Consider the following 16,142-nt stretch of genomic DNA (forward strand, 5'->3'; position numbering starts at 1 on the left):
GTCAAGTAGGAAAGTGTAAAATTCAGATAAAGTGATTTTTTTCAATGAAGACAAACAGCTGCTCTCAGAAGCAGATTGTATTTCCAAGTGGCAGAAGGGCTACTGTTCTAATAATGCCAACACATGGCCAACATATTCTTGGATTAAAAACTACCACCTCAGAGAAGGAGCTGTCAAATTAAAGAACCAAACTTTACCTGTTTAAAAAGACCAATCACAGAATGCGCATTAATGGACCCAGATCCAAGTAGCTTAGCCCCACCTGGCTGGGAGTAGGAAAAAGTTAGAATGAAGCCAAAAGCTGGGTTCATATCAGCAATCATTCAATGCCCTACTGCATGCCTAATGTTGTGTTTGCTTGTAGTAAGCAGCTATACTTCCTGCCCTGCCACGTTCACCCTTCTCCTTCCTATCTGGTATTTTCTATATTTTTTTATTAGTTAACAATTTTCCAGAATTGGGTTCCAGTTCTCCCTGCCTCCACTTTCTCCTATTTTAATCATTCTTTCTTTTTTTTTATTGAAGTATATTTGATTTACAATGTTGTGTTAGTTTCAGTTGTACAGCAAATTGATTCAGTTATACATATACATATATCCCCTCTTTCTTAAATTCTTTTCCCATATAGGTCATTACAGAGTATTGAGTAGACTTCCCTGTGCTATACAGTAGGTCCTTATTAGTTATCTATTTTATATATAGTAGTGTGTATATGTCAATCCCAATATCCCAATTTATCTCCCTCACCCCCCAGTAACAATAAGTTTATTTTCTACATCTGTAACTTTATTTCTGTTTTGTAAATAAGTTCATTTGTACCATTTTTTTAGATTCCACATATAAACGATATCATATGATATATGTCATTTAATCTTTCATTTTAGTTTTTCTTTTAACATCCAAATGTGACCTCACATATACCCTGCTTTAACCATTCAGTGACTCTGCCTACAAATATAAGCTTCTGAAGCCAGGGGTTTTGTTCTCAGCTGTATCTCTAGTGACTAGAAAATGGATTGCAATTAGTAAGCATGGAACAACCATTTATTTAATGAGTTAACTACTTTGTTGTCACAGTAACAAATTATCCTTCACTTGGCAGGATAATGTCTTTCACAATCTAGCCCTAAACCACCTTTCCAGGCTCTTTTCCCATAATCTCTTCTGTCCAATACTCTCTATGCTCTAACTTACTCTCACTGTACCAATAATGCACCATGTTGCTAGAGGCTGCCCACAGTTCCTTGCCACATAGGCCTTCCCAACATGGCCACTTACTTCATCAAGAAAGCAAGGAGAGTTTTTATAGTGAGTTGGCTACCAAGATGGAGTCATATGATGTGACATTATCACAGGAGTGACATCCATCACTTTTGTCAAGTTCTTTTGGTTAGAAGCAAGTCACAGGTCCTGCCTATACTCAAGGAGAGGGACTTATAAAAAGATGTGAGTACCTGGAAGTAGGTATTAGGCTTCATTAGGGTCTCTATGCAATGGTGGCCTTGTAGCTGAGTGAATGGTGATACTGTTTACTAAGATTAGGAACAAATGAGGACATACCAAGTTTATAGTGGGGCTAACAGAAGGATGGGTTTGAAGCTCATGAGTTCCCTAATGGGAATCTTGAATTTGAAGAGCCCCTGAGGCATCCATTTACAGATGTAGAGTGGGATATATAGATCTGAAATCTGGAATAGAATTTCAGGCTGGAGAAATAAATTGAGAAGGTTGTCAGCATATATTGGCCACTGAAGTATGGGAGTAGAAGAGATCACAGAGGAAGAAGAAGTCCGTGTCCAAAAGAACTTTAGTATTTAAGGCCCCTGAAAAGGAGAAGTATTCATAACACAAATATTTATTCAGTGTCTATTATGTGTCAGGCATTGTGTTAGGTGTTGTCAACTACGAATTGGCACTCACCATTGGCACTTGCCATCTATCGCTACAAGGATTAAATCAGGTGCTGCTGCAGCTGCTGACTTTCAACACCCCTGAAAGCAGTTCAGGGTGGAGAGCAGAAATGAGGCACTCTGTGCTATGGGAAAAACTGGCAGAACAGGTCTTCAGATAGACAATTTCAGGAGCCGATTTTATGAGCCCAATTCTTGCATCTCCTCATATCTAGAAAAGCACTGAAAGCCTTCATGGTGACATCTGCTCCTCGTGACTAGCAGTAACCTGCACGAGACTAGCAGAAACCTTCTGTAAAAATATATGCTTGATTGCATGTATTCCCCCTTCACCAAAATAATATATATACTGACCTTCCCCCCTGCCTCTTTGGAGCAGTTTCTCAGAGCTATCTGGGATGCTGCCTCCCGGGCTATAGTCCTCATTTTGCCCCAAATAAAATTTAACTCGCAACTCTCACATTGTGCATTTTTTTAAGTCAACAGTGTTGTCCAGTATAGGTGTCTTGAGCTCAGAAGAAATGTCTAAGCCAGGACAATAAAAAGACTGTAAATTCTTTTTGAACCAGGACCATATCTTAGTCATCACTGTATCTAAAAACATAGAATAATTACTTGCATGTAGTAGATGTTAAATCTACTATGAACTAAGGAATTAATTTCATTTACCTGTCATAAACACACACACACAGACACTTATATTCAAACACTAGTCCTAGGAATAAGAAGATAGTTCTAAATTGTGGTTCTTCCTCATCCTCTTTAAGATATTTAAACAGACTTTTTCCAGATTACAGAGTTAACCTTTCAGATTTAACCTAATCACAAACTTCATATTATAAAGAATAAAAGATACAATGCTGTAAAATCAATAAAATAACTCACTATGGCAAACATAAAAATATTACTTCCGATACAAGCTTTGTGCAAACATAATTCTTTCTGGTTTTCTGTAACTTGTATGGTGGCAAAATTCAATATGTAATTAGAAATCAACAGTTTCTCTTAAAGTTATATAGTCCGGAGGACATTTTTGTTACTTAACCGGAAAATGAATGTAGGTTACTGGGCAGTGACTGACTAGAAGCTAAAGAATGAAGAAGTTAAAAAAAATACTTGCTTAGTTCTTTCACTGAAAATATGTCTGAAGGCAATACATATGCTCAAGAAAATTCACTTAAAAGTAATTCTAGATGAGTCAAAAATAGTAGAAGAGACAGCTAAGCCAGAATAGTGCTTTAAATTAATTGTTTTCTTTACATAACTGAAAAAGATAATTTCAATAGTTGGAATGCCTCAGAAAATTGTGAATGAAAAATGCTCACAGCAAACAAAAATATTAATTCCTAATGTATAGAGAACTAGAGGAGGCAAATAAAACTTGCAGATCAATAACTCAGAAGTAAGTGAAAGAGTAAGCCTCAAAAAGTCAAAATAAACTGAGCTTTTTCTACATTGAATATTGAAATCTCATGGAATTCAGACCTTGTCACTTTACCCTGTTTAAATGCAGTTTGATGATACGTAAATAGATGTGTCATAACAATGAAAGATTATGTTTGACAACTTTTTGGGAGTAAGAGCTACGTCTTAAGAGCTTCATGAAACGCTTAGTTGACACATACCACTATATGTTTCTCCCCATGCAATGCAATGCAATATTCCTTTAAAAAGTAGATAAATCTTTCAGGGTCATAGTGTTTTATCTAGCACTTCACGAGCAGTGTTTTCAGCAAATTAAATAGAGAAATTGTATTTTTCTTATTTCTATATAGAGCATATGGTTGGTGGGCTTGTTGATTTCATGTGAGCTACCATAAAATTTATTCTTCCTCTCTTTAATTTAGGCATATTTTTATTGCTTTTTTGGTTCTTTCTAAGGACTGTCACTTCCTTAGACTTCACTGTTTGCTCCCTCCCTCCTTTTATCAAGAGAAATATCAGCTAACTTTCTTTTGCAGTCATTTTTGCCGCAATGAAATCACAGTTTAGTTTATGGGAATTATAGCATAGGTGTCAAAACAAGGAGGAGAGAATAGTAAAGCCCAGCAGAAATGCAGATGCTGAGACTGGTTGCCCGCGTTCATAAGCCATCATTTAAGTGTTAATCATGACCTATTGTGGACTTTGTAGATTCTCACAAATTGCTGAACTTTAAATTAATATATTAACTAATGTTCCAGAAAGTCACAGCTGACTGAAATTCTATTAAAGAAGTAGATGAACTGATAGGTACAAATAGATATGGAGAGAGAATTTCTGTTGATTTTAGAATACAACTCTCTAGAAAAGAGTATATTCTATGATGAATTAAACAAAAATGGATCATAATATTTTAGTTTAAAAATTGAACTCTCATGTTAGGCACTAGAAATGAGTTCACAACTACCAGTCACCAGGAGAGTTTTCCTTTAAAGAGAAAATGAATGGGAACATGTGATGTATTTTTAATGCACTAACAGAACTGAGTAGTATTATTGAAGGCTGGTTGGCTGGGAAGCTAAGACATGAACATAGATAACATACAAGGCATTATGACAAAGCTTCACAAAATGCCATGAGAACACAGGAAAATGAGACAGTTCTGATTGACGATGTTGAAAAAGTCTTCAAGAAAGACAGCTATTTGGGTGGGGCTACATATGATGTGTAGAAATGGGAGTAACAGCATCCTGGAAGGAGAGAACTTTGTGAGCAAAGGTAGGAAGTTAGAAAAGTGTACACCTCAAACTATTCAATGTGGTTGGAGCATAAAGGGTAGAGCATGGGAAGTAATGGAAGACAAAGGCTACACAGGCAATATGAAGTTGAATTATAATTTAAATCATTTCTAGCCTTTACCAATAGAGCAAACTTGGATAATTTACTTAATTATTTTGAGTCTCAGTTTCCCTATCTTTAAAATGGGGCTAATAGAATTTTTTTAAAGCACAGTTGATTTACAATATTATGTTAGCTTCAGGTGTACAACATAGCAATTCACTTTTGGGGTTTTTTTGCATATTATACATAGTCCATTATAGTTTATTGCAAGACATTGCATGTAATTCCCTGTGCTATACAGTAAATCCTTGTTGTGTACCTATTTTATGTATAGTAGTTTGTGTCTATTAATCCCATAGTCCTAATTTGTCCCTCCATCCCCCATCCCCTTTGGTAGAATTTCTTTAATATCAACACGAAGAATGCATATGTTGTCCCTAGCATTATTTCTTGCACAAAATAGGCAGTGAGTAAGGTACTACTTACCCATTTCTTTAGTTTTCTGTCCTGAAGCAATACTGTATCTAGTTATAATTTATACATATACAACCTACTCTGCAAAATATATATTTCTGAAAATTTCTATGTGTACATACACATTTTGTAACTAATGTTGCATTTAAAATATGCCCCTGTGACAAAACTATAATTCAAAAAGATACACACATCCCTAAGTTCATAGAAGCACTATTCACAATAGCCAAGACATGGAAACAACCTAAATGTCCATGAACAGATAAATGGATAAAGAAGACGTGGTACATATATGCAATGGAATACTACTCAGCCATAAAAAAGAATGAAATAATGCCATTTGCAGCAATATGGGTGGACCTAGAGATTATCATACTAAGTGAAGTAAGTCAGACAGAGAAAGACAAATATATGATATCACTTATATGGAATCTAAAACATGGCACAAATGAATCTATCTACGAAACAGAAACAGACTCACAGACATAGAGAACAGACTTGTGGTTGCCAAGGGGTGTGGGGGTGGAAGAGGGATGGACTGGGAGTTTGGGGTTAGGGTTAGTAGATACAAACTATTAACATATAGAATGGATAGACAACAAGGTCCTATTGTATAGCACAGGGAACTATATTCAATATCCTGCAATAAACCATAATAGAAAAGAATATAAAAAGAATGTATATATGTGTGTAACTGAGTCACTTTGCTGTACAGCAGAAATTAACACAACACTGTAAATCAACTATACTTCAGTAGAATAAATAAATATGCACCTGTGGATCAGTATTTAAAGAAATAATATAGAAAAAACTTCAAAAAAGAGAATAACTTCACCCCACTTCACTTCCTCAATTTTCCCCATTCCATAAATCCAGATTTTCAAACACCATGTTTTCTTAATGCGGTGTATACCTATATGAACGTGCCCTCCAAACGAACTTTGACCTCAGAGACGTGTATGCAAATTCAGTATTACAGCCTAGAATTTGCTTCCTTATTAGAGATGTGTGATCAAAGGTTCAGTTTTTTTTTCTTAATTTTTATAAAGGTTCAGCTTGTAGCCACCACCAGGATACATCACTGACTACCAGTGAGGGATAAAAGAACTGGGACAGTGTGAATTTCTATATATCCATATCACTGACAGGAGAAAGAAAACGTTAGCAGGCATAGCATAGTATGTGTTGAGTTTTTTCTTGTAATGGAAAAGTGAATATTGACATTTTCACACTTAGGAGAACTCAGGCAAAAGAACCTAGTAACCTGCCTGGGATTCAGCTTGGAAAGTCACTTTGAAAACACATCTAATGTGTCCCTTAGAGTGGCCATGGAAAGATGGCTTAAGACAATATCCAAAATGAAGTTACTGAAACTCTGGAAGACTGAAACCTAGAGGCAGGGCAGTACAGCCCAGGCTACATTAGAGGCACCAACTAGCTCTGAGGATTCAACGTGGTAGCACTACACTTACCTCATTTGCAACTTCGATTTCTTGACCCAATAAGTATTGGGTGAAGGAAGGGTGAAGAAATGAGACTAACTTGGTATTCAACTTGCTGAGAGGATGAAAGAGAAATGTGGGCTTGAGGAAAATAGGTGCTAAAATGACACCTCTAATTGTACTTTGTTAGAAACAATCATATAAAGGAGATTTCAGTGCTCAGTCCATGTGACTCAGGGAAACCTGAAGTACTTGAACTGTGGAGATAATATATTTGTTCAGAAGGAGAGTTTGCAAAATGTAGCCTCCAATTGGGACTGAGGTTGTAACTTAGATAACAAAGTACATGCCTTAAAACAATTTGGCCATCTCCGTATAGTGTAGAGGATTATAGTGTTTTGAATGTTAGAAACACCAGACTGACTTTTACATTGGATGGATGGATGGATGGATGGGATGGATGGATAGAGATAATGCTTTACCATTATGTCACATCATAATGCACTCCCACAGCTATTATCTTCTCTTGTTATTTCATGCTGGTTGGGAAGGATCTATATTGGTATTGTCATTTTACAAATGAGAAAAAGAAATGGGTAACTTTTCAACAGTTACATAGCTATTAAGTTGTACATATATCCCAGTTACTACTGCTGTGAAGCTAACGACCTTAAAACTGAGTGGCTTAAAACCACAACTATTTTATTACATTTTACATATACTATAGTTAAGGAATTTAGGTAGGTCTCAGCTGGATAATTCTTCTGCTCTTCATGGCATTGACTGAGGTCAGTTAGTTGTACTCAGCTGGAGGAAGCCATGGTCTGTAGGTCCAGGACTGCTTTACTCACATTCTTGACACCTTAGAAGGGATGACTGGAAGATACCTGAGGTCATCTGGGACTTTTGACCAAAGTGTCTACATGTAGCCCCTCCAATATGTTAGTCTCAGGAAAATAACACTTCTTTTACTGTGGTTTGCTCCCCTAGAGGGTTCAAAGAGAAGCAGGCAGAAGATGTCTGACCTTTTCTGAACTAGCCTTGGAAGTCACAGAGCGTACATTCTGCTACATTTTTAGCAATTACAAGGAAGTTATATCACCTACCAGGTTTGAAAGGAAGGGAAATTACACTCTGCCTCTTGATTGGAGTGTGTCAAATTGTAAAAGAGAAATTTCATGGGCCTTCTTTAGGAAATACAATGTGTTTAAGTGCCAAGACTAAAACTAGTGTCTCATAACTCTTAGACTTTCCTAAGTTCTTAAATTTCTATGCTTCATATAAGTGTAAGTGTGTAATCACAGACACATGCATAGACATAGACTGTGACAAACAATGTCCACATTTCACTGTATTTGTGAAATGAGTAGATGAATGAATGTGTGAATACTGAATGTGGGAAAAGTATATAATTTCCATTTTCTATATAAAAGATGATCATTGAAATTTGTATTCTAATCAGTTTAATTATAGCTACTTTCAGTTGCATTTTAGGAATTAGTTTGGCTAGTCCTGATTGATACTTCCATGCAATAAGCAGAAATAAATTATAATTCTAGAAAGTGGATAATGATTGAGTGCCTCTGCATACAAATAGTCCAAGCATTAAATCTAGGCTGGGGTTCATTTACAAGGTAAAGATTTTAATGAATAACCTCTATGACCTTGTATAAGTGGTTGTGTCACAGTTTTCCTCAAAGATACATGTGTCTATCTGTACTATGGGGTCCTCTATGGATTCCCACTTTTTCCTTTATCCTTGGTTGTGTATTATGATTTCACAAATACATAGTAATTAGCTTTGTATAGATTTTAAAGTTGTCTCCTAAACCAAATGAGAAATACCTGGAAGATAGCCCAGCTTCATTCATGGTGAGAAGAGAAATATATATCCTATCTTTCCTTCTAAGTATCTTTTTTCCTTGACTAAAAACATTCCATTTTTAAACTAAAAGTAAGTGATGGACTGGGGACAATACTGAAATAATTTACAATAAGCAGGTGTGTGAATACAATGATTTGTTTTAGGGAAGAATTTGTCATTTGCGGTGAAAGGGGTATTTTCTAGGAGGAATAATTTAACTTGGCCTACATCCAAAATGCATGTTCTTACGCTAAGAACAAATATGTCAGTTTCACAAGTGAACAATGGTCATCTTTCAAGTGCACTAGAGAAACTCAGTTTCAAAAAGGCATACATAGACAATGAATATGCTTCTTGATTAATTTGCTACAGTTAGGTTCTTTGAGGCTTATAATTCATCCAGATGAAGCACCACTGAGTCAAACTTTTATTTACAACTCATTTTGGCCCTTGATATACAGTACAGTGGTCAGCCTGTTTGCAAGAGGAATGAAAATTTTAGCTTATGAAACTTTTATGACACTGAAAACATTGGATTCCACGATCTCAAATTTCTAAGCCATGAATTTCTAATATCCAGGGGGAACATGGCATGGGGGGAGGGGTGATTTAGCATTCATGGTCCTCAACCCCTATTTTTCCAGATAGGGAAACCAGCTCCAAGAGAAGTGACAGTCTAATAATATATAGCTACTCTGAACCACAAATAGAACCCATGTTTCCAAATTCATACTGGGCTTATCTCAAGTCTGCCCAAACTATACAACCTTTTGAAACCTGTTAACTTTTTCATTTTAATAGAGTGATCTCAATCACAGTAACATGGATTTCAATAATACAATAATAATGTTTAAAATAAGAAAACACTGCATTGTGAAGTATATTTTGACATATATTTTGTCAGTGTTTTGTTTGTTTTAGGTTTTGGTTAAAACTGTGACCCAGGCTTGTAGTATTCTTTTCTGTTTACACTGTACCATTAGAAGCATGAATGTCAGTGACCTAGGCAGCGTGAGACAGATGAGCAGCTGGCAAGTAGAACCTATGACAAGAATTATTGAACTGCACCAGACCAGGGAGGATTCACCAAGAGGAGAATGATTATTTATGAGGCAGCTTCCAGGTGCTCCAACTCTTTACCTACTAGTAGTAGAGTGTGGACTTACTTGAATATTTATTCAACAAAATATATTCTAAGTTTGTGTCTCACAGATACTTTTACATGAGGATATTACAGGAGAGCTTCCTAAAAATATTGTTATAAACAATTTTGCATTTTTCTGATTACAAAAGTAATAGCTATTTACTGTAAACTTAAAAATATACATATACTCACAATAATAAGTAAAATTTAGTTGTTAAGCTCAATCATATTTTGGAGCCTTTATTTCCAGTCTTTTTATAATATATACATAGAAGTATGCACATACACACATATGTGTGTAAACACACAACATTTATATATCATTAAAAATTCATAGCCTGCTGTTTTTGACCTAATATTACATAATGAGTATTTTCCAGGTCATTGGGAATTCTTTCTAAATAATATTGTGATGACTATGTAAAAGTCTGTAATATGGATATCACAGGTTCTTTAACCATTGTTCTGTTGAATATCTAAGTAATTTCCAAATTTGCTATTATGAATAATGTAGTGAAAATTTTGGTAGATTAGTTATTTTTTTATGTTTCTGATTATTTCTTTAGGTAACTTCTTAGACATTGAACTATTCGATCAAAGGATATCAGTAATTTGAAGCTTTTCACACATATGGCCAGTTTGCTTTTCCCAAATTGTTGATGGCGTTTGTGACATTTCTAACTGGGCTTAACTTTGTGGCTCAAATTGCAAGCTCAGGAATTAAGGTGATTTGCTTGCATTTTCAGTATGCTTCCACTAGCTCTGCTCTGGATCTTGTGGGCTAAAGAGCCAGCTTTCAGCCATAGGCCATGGTTAACTGCATGATTTTTTAGTAATAACTTTTTTATTATTTTAGATTGATAATTCCTTTTTTTCTAACAATTACGCACAAGGCATTAAGAAATACCATATTACAAAGGATGCTGCCCAACTCAAGTATATCTTAAATGAATGAATTCACAAAGCAAGTTTCATACTTTTCCCCCTACTTCTTGATAATGAATTATAATTTAGCACTTCATGTTCAAACACAGAAGACAAGTTCAAGTATTAAATTTAGGCTTGAGCTTGGCATCCCCAAATTTTACTGAGTGACTTTGCTAATTATAGCTCAGTTTAAACCTGATTTTATCAAGACATGATGAGGAGGCTTCCTTCTAACACACATTGAATCTCCTTATAAGAACTTGCAGAAGCATAATTAAATCCTAGAATTTCTGCTGCTTCACTGTGTGAATTTCTCCAACTTTTCTTTCTCTAGAAAAGACACTACATACTTAACTGTCTTGCAAATAAAATAGGCTGATAGACCCAATTGCAGCCATTAGTTTGCCTTTCCCAAGGGCCTTTCCAACTCTAAAAGGAAAAAAGAAAAGTAATATGCATGAAGTATGCACCAGACGATCTCCCCTACATTAGCTCACCCTTAAGAGTCTCCTGAAAAGTAAGGATTATCAGCACGTCTGTCAGAAGAGGAAACTGAAGGGTTGAGATTTTGAAGTCACCTCTCCAAAGACACTCAGATAGTAAGCAGCAGAATGTCTGACTCCCCAAGCTGTTTTTTGATGCACGACTGCATTAGGTCTTTAAGGCCCTAACACTGGTTTTCTTCTCAGCTCTCAAGTCCTCTTTCTTTGGAGGTCTATGAACCAGAAATAGTGTAGAGGTTTTACAGCCACACCATGCATCTCTCCACTGTCTGCTGCTTGACCACCAAGTGAGCTTTTCCAAACTGCTATTCCCTTCATCTAACTGTCTTGTCGTGCCTCAGTGGGGTTTCAAAACTGATAAAGTAATTGATAAAGTAAAATGGTTATAGCACAGCACTGAAATAGAGAATATGGTGGGGTTCAAATCATTTTTCTTGCCTATTTTCTCCAGAGCTAGGGTTGTTAAGAGAGTGGAAAAGAAAGAAAAAAAATGCAGCTTCATTTTTATCTTTTACATATGAATTCAGCTTATAGATTGAGAACACGTGTGAATCTATGTCTCAGGGAGCCCAAAGAATGCTAGATCTGCTTACTGTGCACTTGACATCTGTTCTAAACATCGTTCCTATTGTTTGATGAATATGAACTCATGCATTAGGACAGACATAGACCTTCATACCATAGAGAAAATTACTTCTAAACATGATAATATTGTAGAATTTACCTTCTTACAGATAGTGACATTTCCATTATTGTTTAAGATCTGGAATAAATATATAATTTACTTCTTTCCCACCTTCTTTGTCTCCTATTTTTCATCCTCCACATTTCTTTGTTCAACAAATATATAGTAAGCACCTACTATGTGGCAGGCCCTGTGCCGAGGGTTGAGAACAGGGAGGTGACTAAGAATGCCTTTTACCATGTCTCGTTTCATGCGAACAATAACAACTAGAATTTGTTTAGAACTTGAAAAATTATAATTAGCAAAGTCATTTAATCTTGATAACTTCAAGAAGGAGGTATCATTATGCTCATATTATCAATGAAGAAATTAAAGTTCAGAGAAGTACAATGGCTTGCCCTAGGTCACACAGCAAGTAAGAGCTGGAGCCAGATTAGCATGCTGGTCTAATTCCAATGTCTGTGCTGAATTATTATGTACAAACAATAGCCTTTATTTCCCTTTCTGTCATAATGTGTTTTGATTTTACTTATTTAGGTAACTTAACAGACATAGGAGTTTAGGCATAGAACATTAGATTTAGAAAATGCAGAACTTCTAAGAAAGATTACATTCATGTTTTTAATTATAAAAATAAACAAATTAAATCACTTATTAGACATAAATAAATGAAATAAAGAATAACAAGAAGAATAAAGTAACTTATTTCAACTGAGCAAACATTTATTACCTCCTGTGGGCAAAACACCACTGGGAATATAAAGATTAAAAAGGCATGGACCAAAAAAACAACAACAAAAAAAAGGCATGGACCCCCGTGTCCTGGAACTTGCAGTCTAATTGGGGAGTCAGAGATATATAAATGATTCCAGTAATAAAGCCAATGATTATAAATGCTGTAATAGATGTTGAGAAAACATGCTGTGGGATTCGGAGGAATAGAGACATTAGGTCTCCACAGGGAAAACTGAATTCTATTTTTTGAAAGGCATTAGACTTAATGTGGATTTTAAAGAAAATAAATACTGATTGAATAAACTGAGGGAACGCACTGAGAAGAGGGTGAATGGTTTGAGCAAAGGTTGATCACAGTGGTTTCAAAACTGTTTTGGTTCAATGTCACCAATCTGCAGATGGTTAAAGATGGCAGAATGACCAAACCTCTTCATCTCATCTTCCAAATATGACCACATGAAAATGAGGATGAACACTAAAACCCATTAGTAAGCAAGAGACGATAACAGATTTATTGCAGATGGAAAGCTTTGGAGGATGGGGTCTGGGGAAGCAGAGAAGGAGAAGCTGAAGCATAGAAACTCATGTGCACAAGGATCTCATCCAGTAGAACCCCAGAGAAGCTCGTGACTCTGATATTGAGGGTTGGATGACTGGGAAATTAATAGTAAACATGCCACCTGATCAGTCAAACATTCTTTTACCTTTTCCTTAAATTATGATATTCACCATAGCCAAGTACATACTGCTAGGAAAATTTTAAAAAGCAAGGGTTCTCTTTAAATAAATTAAATGGCCCCAAAACAAACTTCTCTTTGTTCTGGCAGTAATGCATCAGCTAGTTTAATAAACTAGTATTCATCAAATCCTGCCCAATTGCAGAAAGAAAGAGGCACAGGACTAAAATCAGTGAGATTAAAACAAAGTCCACATAAGAAAGAGGTCGTCTCCTAATATTACTCACATATTTGGCTCCTGGAATGCCGACAGCCAATTGTATAAGCTGTAGGTGACTTAACAACTCGGTGTGAATTGGGCATGCCGCTAAACCTCCCCAAGACTTATTTTTCTGATCTTTAAACTGGGAACTATAAAACTCACTTGTTTATTAAAGTAACTTGATTCAGTATGATAAATATTTATTGAGAATGTATCATATGCTGCTATAACATGGAGAAATGGGGGTGGGGGGACAGGGATACATAAATTCTGAGTCTCTGATCATTAGAAATATTATACAATATTTTAAGAAAGTGATGTTATACATATCAAAATACAGCATATGAATAATTCAGAAACATTTTAAACTAACAGGTTTTCTAACAGTCCAGAGGTGATTGTATCTAAACTAGGATTTGAGCTCGGTCTTGATGCTTGGTGTAGGATTTAATGTAGATGACAGATTATATGAAAAAAAAATCAGAGATAGAAACATGCCAAGTGAACTTAGAAATTAGCGTGAATGAAGCAGAGGTTTCAGAAGTAAGAAAATCACTGGGAATCAGTTTTAAAAGGTAGATTAGTGAATGTGAGCCCATTATGTATTAAATTCAGACCCAAACACAAAATTTTGCCCACAGTTACTAGAAGACTGACTGCAGCAGGGTAGGGTTTTGCATGATGAGAAACCTTTTAATAAGTAGGTTTGAGTAGACTTCAAAGAAAGATTTGGTGGGTCAATCAATATCAATAAATTAGTCCCTTATATTTGAGCAAACTCTCCTAAAGTGCCTACCCATTTGTCTTAATATGAAGAATTATTTTCAGAATGTTAATAATAGTTAGCATTTATCAAGTGTGTCAACAAACTTGGCCCTCAAAACAGCTTTTCCCCATCCACTGCTGTAGCACAGAGACCCTGTGAAATGCTCCCTTCTACAGTGGGTACCACTGATCCACAGTCTCACCAGACTTCAACTTCTTGTTCATTCAAACTATGCATTCATTCCATCTTGCCTATCCCCTTTTGCAGGATCACTACTAAGAGAGCTTTTCTAGCCTCTCTGCTCTTTGATTTGAAGCTCTGGTTTAGTTCCTAGGCCTCCAACGTGGCTTCACTAAGGGTATTCTAGTATTTTTTCCCCTTTGTCCCATGCGCAGTTCCTACTCTCAGCCCAGAAAGAGCCCTCCTTCCTCCCTTTGCTCGTGGACATTCAAACACCGACTACTTTCTTAGTTAACGGTAGGCCCTCCGCTAGGTGCTTTATGCAAGTGATTGGTATTCATCTTCACAACAGTCATGTGACATCAGTTTTATCACTTCCATTTGTCAGATGAGGAAATGAAGGTGCAGAGAGATGAGTTAACCCTTTGCCCAATCACAGTCAGGAAGAAACAGGATTCCAAGTGAAGTTTGCCACACTCCAAAGCTGGACACTTCCCAATTCATCACACTGCTTTTACCTTTGGGGTTTTCTTAACCATGCAACTCTTCCGATTTTAAAGATACTGATCAGAGTTGCCTCACTAGCCCAGTAGGCAGCGTGTCAGTCTCCTAAAGATACTGATCTGTTGTCTTGTCCTCAGGTTAAGCCACTTCAGTCACTTCAACTACCTATCTTGGAATACGATTTCCTGCAGGCTCCCTATTTAGTTACTCTCCTCTGGCCATGATCCACTATGACTATTTTATTTATATGCAAAGATAGATATATTTGGCTCTCTATATTGTGATTTCTGGGAAACATAATATTGACTTTGCTAAAATAACAGTGCTAGCAATTGTACTTGGTAACACCAGTATGGCTTATCTAAGGCATAGAATGGTAATTTGGGACTCTGAGTAAATAAAGAATATTCTAATGTAAGCATCATTCCCTTTAATGTTACCTTGGTTGCTGTGCTTTGGAATCCTTGGGAAGGGAAGCAAACAGATAACATATAGGATACTACATGGCATTAAAGACAAAACGGGCTATCAACAAAGACTGCATATTTTAAAGCAAGGTAAAGGAGGCAATTTTCTTTAAAAGCTAATAATTTGCTACTAACTACTAAGGGAAGAAGCTGTTCCTTTGTTGGTCCTTCTTTGTTGCCAATCTATTTATCTAAAATTGCAAGTGTTTAAATAAAATTAAATACAAAAGTGTTCAGGAATACCTTTGGATTTAAAATCTGAAAGATAGATCCAAATATATGCAATGATTTTTGCCCTGCAAGGTCACCCTATAATTTTTTATTTTAATTGAAAAGAAAGAGTCAGACTCTTGAGGTGCCTCCACTAGGCAAAGTCTCTTTGGAAATTTTGCCATAACTCACGGCACACAGCACAGCCTGTTTCAGACTGTCAAGGAAAGAGACCAACTGAAAAAAAATGCAGATTGGATGCGTATTTCAGAATACTCCTAATATAGACAGGGGAAAAATAAGAAAGAAAAATAGAAGGAAAAGGAAGTCAAATTGTCTAACCACCTACAGTCTAAAAGCTAGACTTTCTCTTGCTTGTAAAACAGGAACAAGAGTTTTGTGCTTTATTTTGCTTGATAATAATATTTTATGAGAGAAGTATAAATCAAAACAGCTGATGATGTACTTAAGAGAAAGAAAATAACATTGCAGTTCATCTTGTTTATTATAGACAACATGAAACAAGGTTCCTCTCTGAAGAAGGCATTTTATGAGGAGCATAGTTATTTAAAAGTACCCTTGGTAGTGAAGGATGGCTATATCTAGCATTGTTTGAAGAGCAGAACACT

This window comes from Grampus griseus, assembly GCF_964374135.1.
Source record: "Grampus griseus genome assembly, chromosome: X".
Taxonomy (NCBI): domain Eukaryota; kingdom Metazoa; phylum Chordata; class Mammalia; order Artiodactyla; family Delphinidae; genus Grampus; species Grampus griseus.